Genomic DNA, 25,527 nt, shown 5'->3' with positions numbered 1-25,527 from the left:
AACGTGGACGTCAAGAATAGCATCTCGAAAGACATCCCTAATGTCTTCCGCCTCCTCCATTTCCTCGTCTGAGCCTCTCTCTACCTGAGGATGAGATCCCTCATAGGGTACTGCCTGGTTACGTCTACTTTTCAATACCTTAGCACCCACATAAACTTTCAATCCTAAGGGCTCAACCTGTTCTCTACAAATCTGTAATGGACCCCCTTGGTTCCTATCAACACCTAAATACTCTCCAATGAGAGTAACAAAAATACCTCCTCCTATTATACTCCCGTCCTGCATTCCCTCTACCATTTTAGATAAATAAAAAGCAACACAGTAAGGGATATTGACAAAGCTTCTAGGATCCCGAATACACTTTAGGTAGAATAAATCATATAAGGTAATTTTTTCTTTATTATGACCTCTTTGTGTAATCGAGTTAGCCAAAAATCTATGAATAATACGAAGCTCGGCTCTGTCAATATTTGTATAGGAGTGTCCTCCTGCTCGTGTAAAAACATCAAAATGTGACATACGCCTCCAAATGGCGTCAGCGTCAAAGTTACTATCTACCCGTTCACCATAATGAATCAAGTTTGTACAATCGGGTAATAGCAACTCACCAGGAGTATATATCTGTAAGGCCCTGGCCATGTCCAGCATGGACATTCTGTACATCCTACCACCAAGGATAAACCTAAGAAATCTTCTATCATCTATTCTAACTATATTTGTATCAAGTAATACAGTACTCATCAATTCAACACACCATTCCTTATATACAGGTCTACGAATGGTGAAAAGACGTTCCCAATCTATAAAAGAAGAACTGCCATACCTTTGAACTAAAAGCTGTCTAACACGGTCAGCTAGATGGACCGTTTCCAAAGGGGCCCAATCAATTACCCTTGGCACCTCTACATTTTTTGTTACCAATTTGAATTTGTTCCTTTGATATGTCTCGTAATCTCTCCATCTTCTATCAAATCTCAGATTAGGATGTAGAGTGTGCTCAGGAATCGTTGGGAATTCTACTGGCGGCCTCATTGGAAATACTATGAATTCATCAACAAACTGTACCGGATTATAATAAGGTATGTGCTGATCAGGCTGTTGTTGTTGTTCCTGTTGTGGTTCTTGCTCGTGTTGCATTTCTGGTTCTGGTTCTGGTGCTGGTTCTGGTCGTCTAGATGATGATGCTCCTGAACCTCCAGTATCGGCTCTCTGTAAAACACATTAAACACAAAATTTGTGCATCCAAATATGCATTAGTGTTAGCAAAATAACAACTTAAAACAATCACTATAACATGTTAAATCAAAATTAAACTTATACACATTTTCACAATTTTTCACAATTCTACACTTTTCAAATACGCACATATGAAAATGTATACAAAATTCATAAGCATTTAACTCAAATAATATGTCAAGATATTCATTATTAATAATTAAACAAGTCTCAAATGGAAAATATATCAAATTAATCAAGTTCATGAATTTTGGACTTAAAAAGTCCACTTTAATCTCCAAAAATCATGTTTAGGATCATTGTTTGGATCATTTAACTATCTAAACATGTTACACTACTCAATTTAGCAATAATTCATGACAAAAATCGGCCATAACCTGTTTATATCAAAAAGCCCCAAATTTCTCAAGAACACAAACCCTAGATTTCTAAAAATTTTGAAGTTTTTGGCTTCAAATCATGTTAAATAGCATCAATCTAGGTTATACATGCATAAAATACTAACAATTTAACACTAATTACACTAGAAATTAACAAAATTGCATTAGGTAAAAAATTGGTAATTATCACAAAAACTAGGAATTTATAGAGTTTAGGGGTGTAATTTTTACCAATTTGCTTAAGAATGAGAATCTATGCATGATTAGAGCAAGAAAAATGACGAATTACGGTGAATTTTGGCGAAATTTGGCGAAGATTTGAGAGTTTTTTCGGGTGTATGTGTGTGTTTTGTGTGAAGAACAGACCCGCTGGACTTCTTGTATCTGGCCTGGATTTCAGCTCCATGCGATCGCATGGAGTTGAAGTGTAAAACCCATGCGATCGCATGGGGGTCCGGGTACAGTGTTTTCATCTTTTTTTTTAAATTAACTTATAAAACAATTAAGTGATTAATTTTAAAATTTTGTTTCCCTTTTTCTTAGGACGAGGTCGTTTCGGATCGATGTCCTAGTCCGTCCTTTGACAAAATTTTAAAATTTGTCTTTTTCAAGCGATTGTTTTAAAAGCTTAGATTTTTGAGTTTTTTAATTTTTTTTTTTTGGCATACTTTAATTCAATAAGATTAAAAATAATGATAATAAAAGTTCTCGTCCCTCCCTCGGGTAAAGCAATTTCGGTTCAAAGACCTAGTCTTCAACTTACGACGATTTTAAAAATCATATTTTTAACTTAATGAGATAAAGTAAATTTTTGTTTTTAAATTCACACAACTTAAATATAAAATTCAAAATTAATATTAAAAATTCACACCAAACTTAAAATTTGAAATGCATAAAATTAAAAATTCATATTTTAAAAATTAAAAATTCACACCAAACTTATATTAATTTTTCAAATATTTATAATTTTAAATATATTGTTTTTACAAAGTTTTCAATATTAATTTAAGATTTATATATTAATTTTAAAAACATGGTAACAATAAAATTAAAAATCTTTTTGGCTTTTTATCCCACTTTAATTAATCAAATATTATCAAAAATATGCGCCCCTCTTTTCGGTAAAGTAATTTCGGTTCCAAGACCTAATTTAACTCATGACGAATTTTTGAAATATTTTGGGTTGATTGATTAAAGATATTTATACCTTAAGAATAAACGTTAAATTTCGCAGTGATGTAATAAATTTTTTTGAATGATATTAATAATTTCGGTCGCCAAACCTAATTTTATTCAATGCCAATTTAATACTTTATAGCGAACAAATTAGCGTTTATTATCAAAAGGTTAAAAATAAAAAAAATAAACTAAAAACTGTACAAACATACCTATGAAATAGATTTCTTAGTTATACGATCTATCCCATTCATAAGATAGTCAGTTTAATTGGTTTTCCATAGCTACATAGGCGTAACCTCGAGCATTCAGTGTCTTTTCTTCTAAACATATGAACGGTCCGTCTCTGCATAAAGTAACAAATTCGGTGTTTGAATAGGTTTGATTATTTGAACATTTACCTCCATGTGACCATTTTCCGCATTTGTGACATCTTTCTAGGTGTCGTGCTCTTCTTTTCGCTGCGGATTTTGATTTTCCTTTACCAAATTGTAACTTATTATCTTCGCATCTGGATTCTTTTCTAACTCCGTCCAATCTTTCTCTGATTACTGATACTAATTCACTCGGAAGCGTGTCATTATTACGTTTAGTGATCAAAGCGTGTAGCATTAGACCATGGTTTAGTTCACAGGCAGTCTTCATTTCCTAAAAACCTAAAAAAATAAAAATTCAGAATGGGGGGAGAAGACTAGTTCTTTAGGGTCTGCTAGGGAAAGACCATTCGGGTTCCATTTTCGAGAACTACACGAAAACAGACAATCTAACTCTAACAGAAATACATATTATCCTTTAAAGATTTGATTCTCCCCACACTTAGTTAGCTGTGGTATTGAAATTGTGATTAACTTCGTTGTCGACTTCCATCGGACTATCTATGTAGTGTTTAACTCTGTGACCATTAACTTTAAATTCAATCCCATTTAAATTTATTAATTCTATCGTTCTGTATGGAAAAACTCTTTTAACTATGAATGGTCCAGACCATCTTGATTTCAATTTTCCAGGAAATAGCTTGAATCGTGAATTGAAAAGAAGAACTCTGTCTCCTTCCTTAAATTCTTTTGAACTTCTGATTCTTTTATCATGCCATTTCTTCGTTCTTTCTTTATAGATTAACGAATTTTCGTATGCTTCATGTCTTAATTCTTCTAATTCATTTAGTTGACTTAATCGTAGACGTCCGGCTTCATGTAAATCAAGATTACATGTCTTCAAAGCCCAAAATGCTTTGTGTTCAATTTCTACTGGAAGATGACATGCTTTTCCATAAACAAGTCTAAAAGGTGTGGTTTCAATTGGAGTTTTGTAGGCTGTTCTAAAAGCCCAGAGTGCATCCTCCAATTTAATGGACCATTCCTTCGGATTTGATCCTACGATTTTCTCTAGAATACGTTTTAAAGCTCGGTTGGTATTTTCAACTTGTCCACTTGTTTGTGGATGATATGCGGTGGAGATTTTATGAGTTACTCCATATCTTTTAAGAACTTTCTCAAGTTGATTATTACAGAAATGAGTACCCCGATCACTTATTAAAGCTTTCGGTGTTCCAAACCTTGCAAAAAGACGTTTTAAAAAGTTGACTACAACTCGTGCATCGTTAGTTGGGAGAGCTTGTGCTTCCGCCCATTTAGATACATAATCAATGGATACGAGTATATATAGATTATTATGAGATTTTGGAAATGGACCCATAAAGTCAATACCCAAATGTCAAATACTTCACATACTTGGATGACATTTTGTGGCATTTTATCACGTTGACTTATTTTTCCGGCCCTTTGACAAGCATCACAGGATTTGCAAAGAAGGTGTGCGTCTTTGTAAATTGTAGGCCAATAGAATCCAGTATCATAAACTTTTCTTGCTGTTAGTTGAGGCCCATAATGCCCTCCTGTTGGTCGTGTGTGACAATGGTTTAATATTTTACTGGCTTCATTTCCAAATACACATCGGCGTATTATTCCATCGGGACAACTTTTAAACAGATGTGGATCTTCCCAAAAATAGTGTTTTATATCACTGAAGAATTTCTTTCGTCTTTGGTACGATAATCCTTTTTCAAGGAATCCACAAACTAAGTAGTTTGCATAGTCTGCAAACCATGGAATTTCTTTATAATCTATCTTCAATAGATATTCATCAGGAAAGTTGTCTTGTATGGCCGATTCATTTAGAACTTCTAATTTGGGATTTTCAAGACGAGAAAGATGATCATCGGCGAGATTTTCTGCTCCTCTTTTATTTCGGATTTCAATATCAAACTCTTGTAAGAGTAAGATCCAACGGATTAATCTTGGTTTAGCATCTTGTTTTGAAAATAGGTATCTAAGAGCAGAATGGTCGGTATAGACCACCGTTTTTGCTAGAACGAGATATGATCGAAATTTGTCAAAAGCAAAGACAATAGCAAGGAGTTCTTTTTTAGTAGTTGTATAGTTCGTTTGTGCTCCTTGTAACGTCTTACTAGCATAATATATAGGTTGAAATTGTTTTTCAATCCTTTGTCCTAAAACGGCTCCTATTGCAAAATCACTTGCATCGCACATTAGTTCAAATGGTAGATTCCAATTTGGTGTTATCATGATTGGCGCATTAGTGAGTTTCTCTTTAAGAATATTAAAAGATTTGATACACTCATCGGAAAAGATGAATGGAGCATCCTTTTCTAGGAGTTTATTCATAGGAGTGGCAATTTTAGAAAAATCTTTTATGAAACGTCGGTAAAAACCAGCATGCCCTAGAAAACTCCTAACTCCTCTAACATTGGTGGGATGTGGAAGTTTAGCAATTACATCTACTTTAGCTTTATCCACTTCAATTCCTTCTTTTGAAATTTTATGACCAAGAACGATGCCTTCTTTAACCATGAAATGGCATTTCTCCCAATTAAGAACTAGATTTGATTGTTCGCATCTAATAAGCATTCGTTCCAGATTAACTAGACATGTTTCAAATGTATCACCGAAGACTGAAAAGTCATCCATGAAAACTTCCATGCATTCTTCTATCATGTCATGAAAAATCGCCATCATACACCTTTGAAAGGTTGCAGGGGCGTTACAAAGTCCAAATGGCATACGTTTGTAAGCAAAAGTACCATAAGGGCACGTGAACGTGGTTTTCTCTTGATCTTCGGGTGCTATTGGAATTTGAAAATATCCGGAAAATCCATCTAGAAAACAATAGTAACTATTTCCGGCTAATCTTTCCTACATTTGATCAATGAAAGGTAAGGGAAAGTGATCTTTTCTGGTGGAGTCATTTAATTTTCTATAATCAATACATACACGCCATCCTGTTACGGTCCTAGTAGGAATAAGCTCGTTTTTCTCATTTGTAATGACAGTCATGCCACCCTTCTTAGGCACGCATTGAACTGGGCTTACCCATGGACTATCAGAGATTGGATAAATTATACCTGCATCTAGCAGTTTAATAATCTCTTTCTTAACTACATCTTGCATATTAGGATTTAGTCTTCGTTGGCGTTGCACATACGTTTTATGACCTTCTTCCATAAGGATTTTATGTGTGCAATACGAAGGACTTATTCCTTTAATATCATGAATCTTCCATGCAATGGCTGGTTTATGAGCTTTCAACACAGAAATGAGTTGTGATTTCTCATTTTCAGTAAGAGAAGACGATATTATTACAGGTAATTCAGATTCACCATGTAAATAAGCGTATTCCAAATGGTTTGGAAGTGCTTTAACTCTAATTTCGGAGGTTCTTCTATCGATGATTTATATCGATATCTATCTTCTTCTTTTAGCATTTGGATTTCTCCTGTTGTTGGTTCATATCCATTAGCTATAAGTGTAGCTAACATTTCAGCTTCATCAATTGGTTCATTACTTTCTCCTAAAGAACATTCTCCTGTTCCTTGTAATTCTGGAAATTCTTCTAATAATTCTGCATGTGCATCTATAGTTTGAATATAATAACATGTATCATCTGCAGATTGTGGTTGTTGCATTGCTCTATCAACTGAAAAGGTAACACTCTCATCCTCTATACTTAGGGTCAGTTTCTTACCGAACACGTCTATCATTGCTTTAGCCGTATTTAAGAATGGTCTTCCTAATATGAGAGGAACTTGAGAATCTTCTTCCATGTTCAAAACAACAAAATCTACTGGAAATACTAAAGTACCAACTTTAACTAGCATATTCTCCATTATCCCTCTAGGATATTTTATTGATCTATCGGCTAGTTGTATGCTTATTCTTGTTGGTTTCAATTCTCCAAGGTCTAGTTTAGCGTATAGTGAATACGGCATTAGATTTATACTAGCACCTAAGTCTGCCAATGCTTCTATTGAACTAAGACTACCCAGAAAACGTGGAATTGTGAAACTTCCTGGATCAGATAATTTTTCTGGTATCTTATTCAACAGCACTGCTGAACAATTAGCATTCATAGTAACAGCCGAGAGTTCTTCCATTTTCTTTCTATTTGAGATTAGATCTTTCAAGAATTTAGCATATCTAGGCATTCCTGAAATCACATCAATGAAAGGAAGATTTACATTTATCTGTTAAAACATATCCAAGAATTTGGATTGCTCGGCTTCAAGTTTCTCTTTCTTCATTTTACTCGGGTAAGGAAGTGGTGGTTGGTATGGTTTAACATAAGGTTTAGCCTTAACTGTGTTATCTTCATTAACCTTTTCAACTACCGGTTCTTTTTCCTTATCTTGATCAAGTTATGGTTCTTGTGGAGTAGGAATAGCTTCATCAGAAGTTACAGGTATTTCAGGTGGTTTAAGTGTTGTACCACTTCTTGTGGTAATGGCTTTAGCTGTTTCATTCCGGGGGTTAGCATTTGTATCACTAGGTAGACTTCCCGGTTTTCTTTCACCTATTAACCTTGCTAGGTTACTTACTTCTTCTTCCAGATTTTGAATAGAAGCTTGTTGATTTCTAAATGCTTGAGCATTTTGTTCATTAGTTTGTTTCTGAGATGTGAAAAACTTCGTTTGAGTTTCAACTAGCTTCATCATCATATCTTCTAAATTCGGCTTTTTATCATCGGTTTGTTGTGGTGGTTTGTTTTGAAAATTAGGTCTTTGCTGATTGTAAGTATTATTGGATACTTGTTGATTGCTAGGACCTTGTTGGTTGTTGTATGGAATATTTCGGTTATAATTTTGGTTTTGATTGTAAATCGGTCTTGGCAGTTGATAATTATTTCCAGGCCTTTGGTTTATGTATGAAATATTCTCTCTTTGTTCCATTGTTAATTCAATACTGAGACAATCTTTTGTCAAATGTGGTCCTCCACACTGCTCACAACTAATTCGTATTGAGTGAATATCTTTAGTCATCTTTTCCATTCGTCTCTCGACAGCATCTATCTTTGCGGAAATGGAATCTAAGTCATGGCTAGAATCGGCTCTAGCTGCTTTAGATGATCTAACGATATCTTTTTCTTGGTGCCACTCATGTGAGTGGGAAGCAGTGTTATCAATAATTTTGTAAGCATCAGTTTCGGTTTTCTTCATAATAGAACCACCAGCTGCTATATCTATGTCTTTTCTTGTAGTGATGTCGCATCCTTGGTAGAATATTTGTACTATTTGACAGGTGTCTAAACCATGTTGCGGACATCCTCTTAATAACTTTCCATATCTAGTCCATGCCTCATATAGAGTTTCATTTGGTTTCTGTGTAAACGTAACAATTTCTGCTTGAAGTCTTACGGCTTTAGATGCAGGAAAGAATTGTTTAAGAAATTTTTCAACTAAAACGTCCCATGTATCGATCGCCCCTTCAGGTAACGATTCCAACCAATCTTTGGCTTCTCCCTTTAAAGTCTGGGGAAATAACATGAGATATATCTGTTCATCCTCCACTTCTCTTATTTTAAATAGTGTGCAGATCCTATTAAAGGTACGTAAATGTTCATTTGGATCTTCCTTCGGCGCACCACTAAATTGGCATTGATTAGTCACCATGTGTAGAATTTGTCCTTTGATTTCATAATCTGGCGCATTAATGTCTGGATGAGTAATTGCGTGACCTTGGCCAGTACGTTTAGCTCTCATTCGGTCTTCCATACTTAAAGGTTCCAGATTCTCCATAATTGAACTTGTTGAATCGGAATCACTAGAGGATTCTGATTTAATGGTTCGTTCCTCAACAATCTCTGTTTGAATGATTGGTGGTTCCGGAGGAAAGTTTAGTGGTTCAGGATCTACGAATCGTTCCTGAATATTCTCCGGATTCTCAATTGTGAGGTCGGGTTCAAAAAATGGATTATCGAAAATTTGAACTGGAGTACTTGGTCGACTGGATGACGATTCTAAAGAAAAATCAACGGTGGTAATATTTGCTAAATGTCTTGATCTAGTTACAGGTGGTGAACGTACAAAAGGTGGTGAACGTCTTGCTCGGTGCATTCACTGAATATCCTATTAGTTTTTAAAAGGAAAGAAAAATTATAATAAGTTATCCAATCAATAGACTTTTTCGATTTTGCCCACGTTTCGAATAGCCAAAAGATGCAGCAGAGGGGCAGGATTCGTTTGGTCTCAATATAATTGAGGACTGTTTGGCTCCAATAACCCGGTCCACGTACAAATCCAACTATTACTACGAACCAGGAAATTTTGATGTCTATTAATTTAACCACTTAAAATAAATTTTCGTAATTTTAAGAAATTTAGATAAGAAGTAGAATAAAAATCTATGTCCTAAAACTAGAATAGCGAGAAATAAGAAAGAAACAGAGTTCGTCGAAAAAGGTCGAAAAAGAAAAATGGTTGAAAAATAAAAGGTGACAGAAAAATAAAAGAGACTTATAAAACTTAAAAATACTTGACTAACCTAACCTTATTACTACAACTAACTTAAAATTATAATCGCAAATTGAGATTACTAATTGGAATGATAATTGATACATAGGTAAAAGATGTCTAAAAATATTAAAGCTTATAGGAAAAACTAAATCCCAAATGGAAATAACTTAAAAAGGTACTAAAATCTAAAAACTGTGTCGCAAAATTCTAAAGCACTTAAATCTTAGTCTAAAGAAAAAGCACTTAAGGAATTCTACGGCAAAGCCTAAAAATCTAGAAGTAAAAATAACTATGGCAAAGACTATGAATTAAAACTAAATATGAGCGAAAAATACAAAAGTTACGCTAAAACGATTAAAAAGGGAAAAAATATAAAAATATATAAAAAGTTGTAAAAAGTACAATTTTTATAAAAATATTATTTTTATATTATTTATTTTATAAAACTATTAATTTTACAATTTAAATAAACTAATTAAACTAAAAATACAAATTAATTAATATCTAAAATTAATTAATATAATAACTAACCCTAATTAGGGTTTAATATTAATAATAATTAATAATAATCCGTAATTAATGCTGTCGACAGGTTCAGTAGGGCGTGTCAGATGGGCTCATGCGATCGCATGAGTCCTCAGTTGCCCAGCCATGCGATCGCATGGGCTAGGGTTTCGGGCCACAGAGTGGGCTGCTACAGTACAGGCCGAATTAATAATTTTTTTTTTCTATTTTTGCTGTAAAATATAAAATATATTTATTAATTAAATAAAACTTATATTTTTACAAAATAAAAAAAAATAGAAATAAAGAAACTTTATAAAACTTAAATATTTACCAAACTCTAAAAAAAATATTTATATTTTTGTTTTTCTTTTTTTATATTTTCGAATATTTAAAACGTATTTTTATAAAAACGAATTTTAATAAAAGTAAACTAAAAATCTTCTTTTTTTTATATTAGCGTTGCGCTTCCGGTGTTTAAGAGATTCCCCGGCAGCGGCGCCAAAAATACTTGATGTTTTAGCAGAGTAGTATATAAAACAGCTTATATTTTTACAGGAAATACTATTAAATACGATACAATTTTACACAAGATATTTATTTATTTATTGAATGGATATACTTAAACCTTGCTACAACACTTATAGGCAGTGTACCTAATAGTACAGTAGTGTAGTTTTTAGTACGTCCGGTTCGTTCCACAGGGAAATCTTTAAACAAAGCTTAACGATATATTAGTTTACTTTTATAAAAATACAAATATATATATAAGTAATATTATTATTATAAAGGGGGGTTTTTACCGTTTAATGACCGGTTTGTCGATTTTAAAACTTTAATCGCAGTTAAAACCAAATGTAAAATAATAAATATAAATACAAGACTTAAATTAAAGCGTAAAGTAAATAACGATAATGAAATTGCGAATAATAAAAGTGCGATAAAATAAACTTGCGATAATTAAAAAGTACGATAATTAGAAGTGCAATTAAATATAAAATAAAGGAAATTAAATATGAAATAAAAGAATTATGCTTATTTAAACTTCCGTAATCATGATGTTTGACGTGTTGATTTTAGTTTTATGCCCATGGGTTAATTGTCCTTTGTCCTGGACTATTTAATATGTCCGTCTGGTTTTTGTCCATAACAGTCCATCAGTCATAAATATAAAGTGCGAGTGTCCTCGTCAAATTATTCTTATACCCGAAGTTAAATATTCCAACTAATTGGGGACTTAAACTGTAACAAGATTTTAATACTTTGTTTAATAATTACACCAGGATATCGACTGAGTGTAACCCAAGGTTTTAATATTTTGTTATCAATTATACCAAGTGTCCTTGTACATAATTTCACCCCTGTTTTAATTATTCTAGTGACTATTAATCCATTCTCGTGTCCGGTTAAATGAACGATTATTCGTACATATAAATACCCCTCCCATCGTGTCCGATTGAGTGTATATGGTAATTTATAGGGACGCCCAATTGTAAATCTTTATATTAACATTAACAAACTATCATTTAGTTAAACAAATATAAAGCCCATTAATAGCCCATAGTCTAATTTCCACAAGTGTCGTTCTTTTGTCCAAACCCCAATTATGGTACAAAGCCCAATTACCCAATTTTAGTAATTAGCCCAACATCATGATTACTTCGGATTAAATAAGCATAATAATAACTTAGCTACGAGACATTAAATTAAAAAGGTTGAACATAACTTACAATGATTAAAAATAGCGTAGCGTTACACGGACAGAATTTCGACTTACACCCTTACAACATTCGCTAACATACCCTTATTATTAGAATTATAATTAAAATTAAAATTAAAATATAAATTATATATATATTACGTATATATTGAGAGAAGAGAAAGATAGATGGATTTTGTGGTGCAACAAAGCTCGATTTTTATAGGCATGTGGGCTGGAACTGGGGCTCATGCGATCGCATGGATTTATGCCTTCCAGACCATGCGATCGCATGGCCAGCTGGGGAGGCTCATATTTGGTTGTTTTCTTCTGCCGACGGTTTTATAAATAATATAATATATTAAATAATTATAAGAATTATTTAAATATTATATTATATTTATGTGCATAGTTGACTTGTAATTTTTAGTCCGTTGCGTCGAGCGTTGAGAGTTGACTCTGGTCCCGGTTCCGGATTTTCGAACGTCCTTGCGTACAATTTAATATCTTGTACTTTGCGTTTTGAATCTTGTACTCTTGTAATTTCGAGACGTTTCTTATCAATAATTGGAACCTCTTGGATTGTATTTTATACTTTTGAGCTTTTTGGTCGTTTGCGTCTTCAATTCGTCGAATCTGTCTTTTGTCTTCACCTTTTATTATTTAAACGAATATCACTTGTAAATAGAACAATTGTAACTAAAAGCTTGTCTTTCTTGAGGAATAATGCTATGAAATATATGTTCGTTTTTAGCATTATCAAGTATCCTAGGAAAACTCCTTCATAGGCTTTAGGTTCAAACTTAGTTAAGTATTCCATTTTGTTTAAGATAAAGCATTTACATCCAAATACCCTAAGGTAACTTACGGTGGGTTTCCTACCATTTAGGATTTCATAGGGTGTTTTATCCATTAAAGGCCTAATTAGGACTCTATTTTCAATATACGTAGAGGTTGCGACCGCTTCATACCAAAACTTTTGAGGAACTGATTGTTCATTTAACATTGTTCTACTCATTTCTTGAAGAGTTCAGTTTTTTCTTTCAACAACCCCATTTGATTGGGGAGTGCGAGGAGTCGAGAAATTATTAGAAATTCCATGTAAATCACAAAAGACTCAAATTTGGGCATCATTATCAAATTCTCTTCCATGATCCGTTCGTATGGTGACAATCGTACACCCAAGTAAGTTTTGTATTTTTGTAGCAAAAATTACGAATCTTTCAAAAGCTTCATTTTTTTTTGTTTTAGAAAAAGTGTCCATGTATATCTAGAAAAATCATCGACTATTACTAGGGTGTAGAAATTCCCACAATAGCTTTGAACGGATGATGGACCAAACAAATCTATGTGTAAGAGTTATAGATATCTTTTAGTTGAAATGAAGTTCTTAGGTTATGACTAGCATGGACTTCTTTTCCTACTTTACATGCATCACAAAAATGACTTTCATATTTTAGCTTGGGTAAATCTCTAACCATTTCTTTAGAAGATATATTATGAATTAATTTCATATTAGCATGCCCAAATCTCTTATGCCACAAAATGGTAGTGTCATGAATGGAAGTGAGACACATGTCTAAATGTTTAAATTCATTTAGTTTACATGTGTAAAGGCCCTTTTTCCTAATTCCGTTTATAACATTTTTACCATCTTTGGTTATATGTGAAGATAATTTAGTGAATGTCATGTTATACACTTTATCACATATTTTACCAACACTTAGCAAATTAAAACTTAGGTTCTTAATATGCAAGACATCTTCAAGTGTAATATTAGAGTTAGTGATGTTACCTTTACCGACGATTTTACCTCGTACGTCACCGCCAAAGATTAGGTCACCACCATTGTGTTCTTTGTACCTTGTGAAGAAGTCTTTGTTCCCCGTCATGTGCGTTGTACATCCACTATCAATAATCCAATCTTCTTCTTGTACAACGCCATTTAGGCAAACTTATATTTGGTTGATTAATGAATTTTGGTACCCAATGTTTATTGGGTCCAGGATAATTAGCATTAAAAACTCCTACTCTAACCCATCTTTCTACTACTTTAACGTTGTAGTTTACTTTTAGTTGAGCTCTTGTTTCAAAGATATTCTTCCTAGGGTTTCTTGAGTGATTAGTCTTATTTTTAAAGAAATTCCCTTTAGATTCTATCCTTTTTGGTGGTCTAGTTTTTGAAAAAGGACCCGCGGCCGACTCCTCAGTTGGACCGTGCTTTGACCGCACACCTCCTGTAACATTTTGATTTACTTGAGACTTAACAAACACTATAGGTTGTTGTTTTGATGGTTTAATTTTGAGGGTTCTTTCTTTAAACCCTAACCCATGTTTGTTATCGCTTGTTCGTTGAACACTTTGGATCAAAACATGTAAGTTGGCAGAGACACGCTAACCCTGTGTGCTGTAGCACCCACCAATCCCACTCCGAAAGAGACCTGTGCCGGCAAAGTACCTCCTCCCAGGTACCACAGTGACGGCAAGGCGATTTTTACCCCAGCTAGCTAGACCCCCGAAACACTTCACAAATTTCCCCCCGGAGGGAGAAATAATTCCATGCGGGGCGCCCAGACTGAGAATCGAACTTGCGCCTTTCTTCGGATCAAAGCTTCCCCCACTGTGGGCCCAGAGATCAAAGGCATCGGGTACCACTGAGCTATAAGCTCGTTTAAGATGTCTTCTAGTAGTTTTTCACTTTTATTAAATATTGAAAATTTAATTTTATTCACAAGTAGTTTGACGGTTTTGTTAAGTGTTCTATTTTCATGCTCTAGATCATCACAAGTAAGGCATTCGTGTGAGTTAGCTATTCTTTCCTTTAGCCTAGACACTTCTAGCTTAAATGAGCTATTTTCTTCTTTTAAGTTGGTATTACTAGTGCTAACTCTATTACTTAGATCACAAAGATTAAGGAAATTATCAAAATTAAATTCAAAGAGTTTGGAAGAACCTCATTGTCGATTTGTTCGACTACGCAAGCTTCATCATCTCTTTCTGAGCTCGGTGTATAGATGGTCATGAGACATATTTCCTTTCCTTCTTCCTGTGTCTCATTTTCTTCATCGTCCCAAGCACCTCCAAGAAACGCCTTTTCGTTCTTTCTTTTGGGACATTCACTTATCAAATGATTTGGATCTCCGCATCCAAAACATTTCCTTACAAACTTCTTCTTGGAAACAAAAGGTGCCTTCTCTGAATCCATTGGAGTTCGGACATGATTCCGGGTCTTCGGTAGAACTTCTTGAACGATCGAACAATAAATGCAAGTTATTCATCATCATTTAAGATATCATCTTCATCCTCTTCGTATTCACCTTCTTCACTTGCTTTAGCTTTCAAAGCAATTGACTTATTCTTTTCTTTCTTGACTTTGTTCGCTTCTTCATCTTTGTCTAGGATGACCTCATGGACTTTGAGATTTTCAATGACTTCATCAAGCGACAATTTCTCCAAGTCCTTTGACTCATCTATTGCCGTCACTTTAGGTCTCCACTTGGAGGGTAATGCTCTTAAGAATTTACAAACATATTGCTTGTCCGTGTAGATAGTACCTAAAGCTTTCAAACTTGAACAAATATTGTTAAATATAGAATAGGCAATATCAATTTTCTCATCATCCGATATAACAAATTGTTCATATTTAGCTACTAGTAGTTCAATTTTATTCTCAATGCCTTGCACATTTCCTTGATGAGTAACTATTAAACGATCCCATATTTCCTTTGCATTCTTAAGCATAAAGACTATTTCATATTCTTTTCTAGGCAAAGCGTTAAATATGACTACTTTAGCTTGGTAGTTTTTTCCAACATCCGTTTTATGTTCTTTGGACCAATTTTCTTCAGGCACAATTGTTCTAGTTTTCCTATCCTCACTTAGAGTGAATGGGACATAATCGCCCTTAGTAATAATGTTCCTAACGTCTATATCTTTAGCACGGACATATGTTTCAAATCTTTGTTTCTAATAGAAAAATCCTTCACTCTCAATTAGTGGAGGTCTTTGCATAAAGAAACCTTCACTATAGCTCAAGTTCTCAAATTTTTGTTTCATGATCTTTAACTCAAAAGTTTGTAAAAATTAACATTTATCTTAAAAATGACAATTTTTAGCAAAACGTTTAGAGAAACCGCTCTGATACCAATTGTAAGTAACTAGACAGGGGGTGAATAGTTACTTAGTGTAATTTTGAAAACTTTTTTGATTTAGAACTTGAGATTACTATAGTGTGATTTGAATAGTTTGTTCACAAGTATAATAAATACGAATATAAGGGATAAGAGAACAAACATGGAGATTTATAGTGGTTCGGAAAGATGTTAACTAATCTTCCTTAATCCAATCCTCAATTCTAACGAATTGAGAGTTAGTTTCACTATGATGATCCAAACTCGGTGGAGTATCCAGATACAACACTAGCTCCTTGATAAGCCGTAACTTATGAACTTCTACGTACCGTTGAAGAATTCACAATCAACAAAAGCTCTTACCACAAGATCCTAATGCTACCACTAAGTGAAACCTCACTTATCTTCTAGATCTCTTTAAGAAGATAATTTAGACGTAAATTCACAACTAAATTTACAATCACTCTTGCTTGAATCACTCTAAATTGATTACAATAAAATTTGAATGATATCAGTAAATGTATAGAAATGTAAGTGCAAGAGGTGAGTCTTCAAGTGCTCCAAGGTTTGGCTTTATAGGCAAGTGAAATTCAGACCCGGATGTCTGCGGTTTACCCCACGGTCAACCGTGGTTCGACCGTGCATCTCTGATCTCTAAATTTTGTAGCTGTTTGAGATCTTTTACTTTGTCTTTTTTCCTTATTAGATGGCTGCAATTAGATGCCAAAAACATCTGAAAAGACCTGCACTACCCCTTTTGTCTTGGAAGCATTCTTTGAAGTTGACCTTGGCTTGAAAGAGGTAAGTCACTTTGTACTAGAGATGTGTCATTGATTTCCTCTTTAGGAAAATGCAGAATATTGATCTCATGACAACCATATGCTTCCAAATCAAGTCACAAGTTTTCAACCCTTTTGTCAACATTAGTTTTGCAAGTAGGTGCTCTTATTGGCTACTTGCAAGCTTCCAATTTAGACTAACTTGTTTTTATTTGAAGACTTTTGGGAGTTTACACTAAACTCTTATTAAACACATAATTAGTGCTTAATGGTTAATCAAGTGAAGAGCATCTCTTTAATTGAGATTTAATGACCATCTTTAAGTTTTACTATTTTTAATTTAGATTTATAAAAATACACTTTGAAAAAGAACTTACAGCCATACTTGAATGTTTAACATTTATCATGAGCCAAAAGTGTCATTAAGGTGTCATTAAGTGTGATTAACCAAGATTAGTGTTTTAGTGACCAAAACTCAGTTGAATATGAAGGGGGCAACTATTCTAATTATGTTTAAACAAGTTTTGTAAATTATAGATTCCCCAAAGTATTCAAACATTTTTCGATCAAAACTCCGAACAATGAGTTTTTGCAGTCGACCCACGGCTGATCGTGGAGTAAACCGTGTACCTTAGTTCAAAGAACAAAGGTACGGGGCATCTACGGTCAGACCTGCGGCCGACCGTGGACTGGCTGTTCTCCTTCATTATGTTTTCAAATGACTCTTTTGACTTATCGATTTTGTGTATTGGTCATTTGCTAGAGATAGTGTAGGCTTATGAACTTGTGTTGTTCTATACGTTATTGTAAGCACACAAGACATGGTGTCATCATCGAAACAAAGTGTTTAACATTTGAATATTAATATTGGATTACTAACCAACATCCTATTTTAAATATTTGACTTCTTTTGACATAGAGACTAGATTCTTCATCATTTGGTTTTGCATCTCAATAAATTCAGGAGAAATCTTTTGAGATTTTGAATGAGATGGTACCTCTTCATCCTAAGATGAAGGTGAGTCTGAATCAGCTGCTTCCTTAGCTTTGATAAGCTTTATCACTCTGCAGACATTAACATGTTCTTCCTCATATTCATCATCATCCGTCCATGAGAACCAAATATCCTTAGTTTTTGAAAGCTCTCCTCCTCTTTCATCAACCTTTGCAAGCAGCATCTTTTTTCTTGTAGTATTCATAGTACTTCTCCGGGAGTTTGCATTCCTTAGAAAAGTGACCTACTTTCCATAAGCTTAACACCACAACACCTTTTAACCTCACACCAATCTTTAGCCTCAATAGGGTAAAACCATTGTTGTTTTATAAGTTTTCTCATGTATCTAGTGCATAGTGACGCTGCTGACCTAATTGGCTGATCAAATCCATTAAGATCAACCAACACCTTTTCACCCGTTTTTTTTTAGCATAACTACATCCTTTGATGTCATAGTTTTTTTTTTTTTTTTAAATAATATTCCCATTCTTATCTATGCAATTTCAGGCCACTATTAGCTTTCATATTACAAAACCAAAGAAAGTTGTAAGCAAAAAAAATGAGAACTTACCCATTATTTCAACCTTCTTATCCTCATGTTCATCACATTGATCGCTTTCTGCATTCAAAGTAGACTCAAAATATGTTCTTCCAGATAATGAAGAACCCTCCTTTGAAACGACATCAGACATTTCTTGAAAAGGTCGTGAGGAGTGGTCATGGTTAGGAGTTAATGATGACACGTTATCGTGAACAGAAGCAAGAAAAGGTCGGAATGATGTATTGGTCGATGAGAGTTGTTGGCTAAAAGGTCGAAAAGGTGTTCTAGACAAGGGATTTGATTGAAATTGTTGTTTTTCATGTTGGTGTAAAATACTTCTAGACCCGAACATCTTCTATCTTATAACTATTGTCGGTTAATAACACATAAAAAATTATTATACATCAAAAAGAGAAATACTTAAACATCAGTAACTTGTTGATTGTATATATCCCATATATCTGAAAATAATAATCGTATTCACTAGAAAAAATAAGGTTTCTACATCTAACTTGGGATGTGGGTCTGTTTGATGCTATCGGGTCTGACCCAGGACAATGGGTCTGTTTTGCACTTGATCTGTGGGTTTGACCATGAATGCAACAAATCTACTTAATACATAGAGACTATATATGGATGACCCAAGTTGAGAAAAAAATATATATAAATAACACTGCAGCCTAACACAAAGATGATGTCAAATAACATATTTCCATTAGTTAAACACAAAAAACAAAGAAGACACATAAGACACAGAAATTAAATAAAACACATAGAACACATAAAAGAGGTCCTTGTTAATGATCATCCGTGTCGATGTCTGTCTGATACAACCTTGGGACCTCATTAAGATTATCAAGAGCTAAAAGATCATAAGGTACACATGGGGTATACATCTCATCATCACCATCATCTTCGTTTATATTGCTTCCCATATCATATGTATCTCTTGGTTTGGTCATAATCACATGTGACCATTCACCATCTTTTATGAAGAATACTTGTTTTGCTTGAGAGGAAATTATAAAAGGATCATCATTCAAGGCTTCACCCGTGTGTACCAACGGCCTAGAGAAGTTGACAAGAGGAAATCCATATTTATATTTTTTTAGCCCCTTTGAAGGTCGAACGTCAACCCAATAACAACGAAAAAGCACACCTTTATAACTCTTGAGATACTCAAGTTCGATAATGTCAGTAATCTTTTCATAGTAATTTCCTCCTTCAACTTCCACCATAACTCCTAAGTTTTAGGTTCTCATAAACTCCTCACGTCTCTTTGTAAGGAATCTAAAGTCATTTGTTATGAAACCTTTATATAATTTGGCATAAGTATTTGATCCTATAGCAAGTGAAAGTACTTCTTCATCACATTTATTCTTCTCTAAATACGGTATATATCCAATCAAAACTGTCTATGTATGTGTAAGGTTATTGCTGTTAATCGCATTGTGTTATTTCAAATTTCATGAATCTATTTATATGACTCCAAAATGAACTAAAATAGTTAGGAAAGCCATATTACACTTGGACCCAAAAGTTCTTAACTTGACACTCTTTACCCCTTCTTTATAGTGAATATACAATACTCCCAAATATGTACTTGACTAGCTAGAATTGATACTACCTAGACAAAAACTTGATGCCTATGTATAATACATTAGATACTTCGAGCCCATCAAAAGCTTGAGCAACAAACCGTGCAAAGCTTCCATCACTTGCACAATGCACTACTACAAATATTACAAAAGAAACCCCCATTAGAAACCTCTTTTTAATGGAGACAAAGAAAAGAGGTTTCAAAAGTAAAAAGAAACCGGTTTGTGTAGTTAGAAAGAAAAACTGGTCCCTTTATTTAACCAAAGAAACATCTTTTTTAAGAAAAACCGGTTCCAGTCTTTTAGAACCTCTTTTTATTTAAAAAGAGGTTTCTTTTATTCAACTTTTGAAACCTTTTTCTTTACAAAACCGGTTCTAGACTTTTGGAACCTCTTTTTATTTAAAAAGAGGTTTCTTTTATTCAACTTTTGAAACCTTTTTCTTTACAAAACCGGTTCCAGGCTTTTGGAACCCCTTTTAATTAAAAACCGGTTTCGATTTACAAATGCAACGGCTATTTTTTTGAGCAGATGCTGAACCACATGCTGATATGATTTTACCCACACTCTTCTTCATTTTTCACTTATCCAAGCTTCAACTTCATCATTTCATTTACTCCATTCAAACAACTTCAAAAATCACAAATTAATACTCAACAACCAAATTTCACACACATTTATTCTTTTATACATCTCAAAATCATATGGTTATATATGATTTTCCAACACATTTATCTAAGGTATGTATCTTTCATTTGCATCTATGTATGTGATTCTATTGTTGCAAAATAATAACATATATTTGAACAAAAAATTGATTTTTTAGTTAATTTACTATTTTTATTTAATGTTTATTAGTGTTTTTAGTATACATTCGTATGTGATTCTATGATATGATGCACTTTGTTTGTTTTTTTGAACATATATATGAAAGTGTTTATAGTTAACTTTTATTTGCTTATTTTGTGTATATAGGTGTTTGAAGATTTGTTTCTTATCACTCAATGAAAACTCTAAAGTTTTAGTTACTTGAAATATTCGTAGACCTATATAAGGTATGTATATCTCTAAAATATCATGTAATTTCGAGCAACTAAAAATATGATTTAATTTAGCATTAAGATCATATATATTAGAATTATATTCAAGTTAAATGCCTAAGGTAAATTTTAGCATTAAGATTGTATATATTAGAATTATATTCAAGTCAAATGCCTAATGTTAAGTTGTCACTTACAAGTATATCACTATGTAGCTATTTATATGTTTGTAGATGGATCGTAATAAATGGATGTATGAGATACCTCGTCATAGTCACGAGTATCTTACGGAGTTGTCTGAATTTATGAAAGTTGCTGACGAGGATCGAGTGAAGAAACACAAAAAAAAGTATCGTGTCCGTGTAAAAAATGTCAAAATTTCAAGACTTATGAGGATCTTTGTACAATTAGCCAACATCTAATTGTAAATGGGTTTGTGGATGAGTATATTTGTTGGTCATGGCACGGTGAACTACTAGTGGATAACCACAATGTTAGATATGAAGGTAATGTTGATGGTACAAATGCAAATACGGATTCACGTGATGATGGTTATCATGATAATTTAGAAGATATGTTACATGATTTGGAGCATAATATTGACGAAAATGATTTTGATAAACTTCAACAAAGTTTTACTGATTCAGAAAAACCATTATATGCCGGATGTACAAAGTTTACCAAATTATCAGCTGTCTTGAGACTGGTTAATTTAAAAGCAAACAACAATTGGAGTAATAAAAGTTTTACAAGCCTTTTGGAGTTGTTACATGACATGCTACCTGAAGATAACGAATTGCCCGTCTCATATTATCAAGCCAAAAAAGTCATGTGCCCAATGGGATTAGAAGTTCAAAGAATATACGCATGTCCAAATGATTGTATATTATATAGAAATGAGTATAAAGACTTACATGAGTGTCCTGTATGTGGCGTGTCAAGGTATAATAAAAAAAACAGAGTTGGATAGTGATGTGACCAAGAATGGCCCCCCGGCTAAATTGTTGTGGTATTTTCCCATCATACCAAGACTGAAACGATTATTTGGAAGCGCTAAAGATGCAAAATTATTACGTTGGCATGCAGAAGAGTGTAAGAAAGATGGAAAACTAAGACACGTGGCCGATTCTTCTCAATGGAGGAATATTGACAATGTATATACATAATTTGGACAGGAGGTTAGAAATATACGTTTGGGATTTAGTTCAGACGGAATTAATCCTTTCAGAAACATGAGTAGTCGCCATAGTACATGGCCGGTTCTTCTATGTGTATACAATCTTCCGCCATGGTTATGCATGAAACGCAAATACATCATGATGTCTTTATTGATACAGGGTCCAAAACAACCTGAGAATGACATCGACGTTTATTTAGCCCCGTTAATTGACGACTTGCAAACATTATGGAATCCCGGTGTTGCCGTATATGATGCGTATAAAAAGGATACTTTCAACTTGCGTTCCATGATTTTTTGTACCATCAGCGATTTTCCAGCGTATGGAAATTTATCAGGATACAGTACCAAAGGAGCAAAGGCGTGCCCTCTTTGTGAAGATGACACATCTTCAAGATGGTTAAAAAAAGTAGGAAAATGGTGTTTATGGGACATCGAAAATCACTTGAAAGACATCATCCATATCGTAGAAAGAAAGACTTGTTTGATGGTACCATTGAGAATGGAAGAGCACTATCACCATTGGATGGAGAAACGACATTTTCCCGGGTTGAAAATGTAAATGTTGTGTTTGGGAAAACAAACAAAAGTCGCGAAAAGGGGATATGGAAAAAACAATCTATATTTTGGCATCTACCGTACTGGAAATATTTACAAGTCCGACACTGTATTGATGTTATGCATATTGAAAAGAATGTTTGTGATAGTTTGATAGGATTGTTGTTAAACATACAAGGGAAGACAAAGGATGGATTTAATGTTCAATATGACATGGCCGAAATGAATATTTGAAAAGAGCTTCATCCGGTTGAGATCGAAGGTAAACGACCTTATCTGCCTGTAGCTTGCTATACCTTATCAAAGGCTGAGAAAACAAAATTTTGTCAAAGCTTATATGGTGTTAAGGTTCCATCTGGCTACTCTGCTAACATCAAGAGTTTGGTGTCAATCAAAGACAATAAACTTATTGGTATGAAGTCACACGATTGTCATGTTTTAATGACCCAAATGATTCCTATTGCAATTCGTGGAATACTTCCAGACCGAATCCGACATGCAATTACAAAGCTCTGCTTGTTTTTTAACATGATTCATTCGAAAGTGATTGATCCCGGTGTTTTGGATACATGGCAAAGTGATATTATCCTTACTCTTTGTCAGCTTGAGATGTACTTTCCACCTTCATTTTTTGATGTAATGGTCCACCTGGTATCTCATATTGTTTACGAAATAAAGGCTTGCGGTCCTGTTTTCTTACGATACATGTATCCATTTGAAAGATACATGGGTTTTTTAAAGGGTTATGTAAGGAATAAGCGTCGACCTGAAGGGAGTATAGTCGAAGGGTATGTATCCGAGGAGGTGATTAATTTTTGTAATGATTATTTGGAGGGTGTCAAGAATATTGGTTTACCTCAACCTCGACACCAGGGACGACTTCAAGGGGTTGGGACCATTGGAAAGAAAGTAGTCATTGCTGGAATAAATGATATCCGCCAAGCACATTTTACAGTCCTCCAACACATGGTGTCAATTGCTCCGTACATACAAGAGCACATGACATTATTAAAAGTGAAGAACCGTGACAAGGATGATATGTGGTTGACAACCGAACATAACAAAAGTTTCTCATCATGGTTGAAAGAAAGAGTAAAGAAAGTTGATATTGTGGACCAATCGGTAAAAATGTTGGGGTCTGGTCCGAATATTATGGTGACAAAATACCAAGTGTTTGACATAAACAGGTATACGTTTTACACAAAACAACCAGATGCAAAAAGTACCTTGCAAAATAGCGGAGTTACGCTAATAGCCTCAACTACGGAATTCTATAGGGGGAATCGTGATGCAAGGTCGACGATTGCAAAAAACTCTTACTACGGTGTCATACAAGAAATTTGGGAACTAGATTACGATACATTCACAATACCGATGTTCAAGTGTAAATGGGTTGAAAATCAAAAAGGCGTTAAAGTTGATAGTGATGGCTTCACACTTGTCGATCTTTCCACCAATGGCTACATATCAGAACCGTCCATTCTAGCTAAACAAGCCACCCAAGTATTCTTTGTCGAAGACCCAAAGGATTCGAAATGGCATGTTGTTATGCATGGTAAACGACGCATACTTGGAGTTGACGATGTTGTGGACGAGGAAGAATATAATCAATTTGACGAGTTGCCTCCTTTTTCTGTTGGCATTACATCAACAAATGATGTTATTAATGATACTATTTACTTACGTACCAACCATGATGAAGTAATATGGATTGACAAACCATGCAAGAAAAGAAAAAAGAAAAGAAAAGGTATTGTTTTTGTTAAACGATATAATTAATATTATATAAACTTAGTTTTTTTTATATATTACAGTAGAAAATTGTAAAGTAATGTTAGAAGCAAATTTTGCAGCGGGAAAGGAAAATTAAGCCTTTTATCTTTTAGCTGGACAAACTCTCAGCTTCAATTCCCAATTCGATACCTTCACCTCTCCATCTACGACTCACCTCTCCATCTTCAATTCCAAACCTCTTTTAAAATTATTTTTTTTTCTTTTATTGCTGCCGATTGCTACCTCTCCAAACCCGTCACCATTGGAACCCTAAATCGCCTCTCTCACAGACTCAAAACCCATCACCATTGAACCCTCAATTGCCTCTTCAAAACCCTCAATTACTTCAAAACCTCCAATTTCCTTTCAAAACCGTCACCATTGAACCAAAAATCCGTAGCTGTGTGTACTAATCTGGCCTCAAGTACATGGTAATTTTTTTTTCTTTATTGTTAAAATTATCATTAGGGTTTGTTAAAATTATTATTAGGGTTTGTTAGTGTTTGGGTTTGTTTAAAATTTGTGTCAGGATTTTAACAACAATAGTGACTTTGACGATGAAGAACACAACGAGTTTGATGATCTGGATCTCGAATTAAATCAAGATGACGAACCAAAAGCTACAGGTAGAGGCATGACCACTTTAAGCAAGTGGACTGGAGTTAGAGAAATTGGTTTTAACGATCTTGGTCAGCCTATTGGAACTAATCAAAGTCATTTCTCAAACTATATTGGTGCGGTATCAAAAAGATCAATTTCACTCAAGTATATTACTTGGAAGAAGGTACCAACTGATGACAAAGACCAACTCTGGAGAGCAATAAAGGTATATTGGCGTAATTGTTTATTTTAGTCTTTGTATTTACTAACATCCAATATTTATTATTTGAAAATAACAGAATTATTGGAGGATTAAAGAGGATACTAACAAAAAAGAAGTTATCAAGCTATGCAATACCTCTTGGAAAAGATTCAAAGGTAAACTCCGCAAAAATTACATGTTAAAAGGAAGGGAGCCGTTTGAAAAGTACAGCTTCATTGAAGAAGATACGTGGGCTGATTTTGTCCTAAGGGAAAACACGGTAGATAAACAGGTATTGTTCTTGAATTTATATCAAAGTTTGATGCTATATTATG

The sequence above is a fragment of the Rutidosis leptorrhynchoides genome, chromosome 8, assembly GCF_046630445.1.
Source record: "Rutidosis leptorrhynchoides isolate AG116_Rl617_1_P2 chromosome 8, CSIRO_AGI_Rlap_v1, whole genome shotgun sequence".
Lineage (NCBI taxonomy): Eukaryota > Viridiplantae > Streptophyta > Magnoliopsida > Asterales > Asteraceae > Rutidosis > Rutidosis leptorrhynchoides.
Note: the sequence above shows the minus strand (reverse complement) of the source record.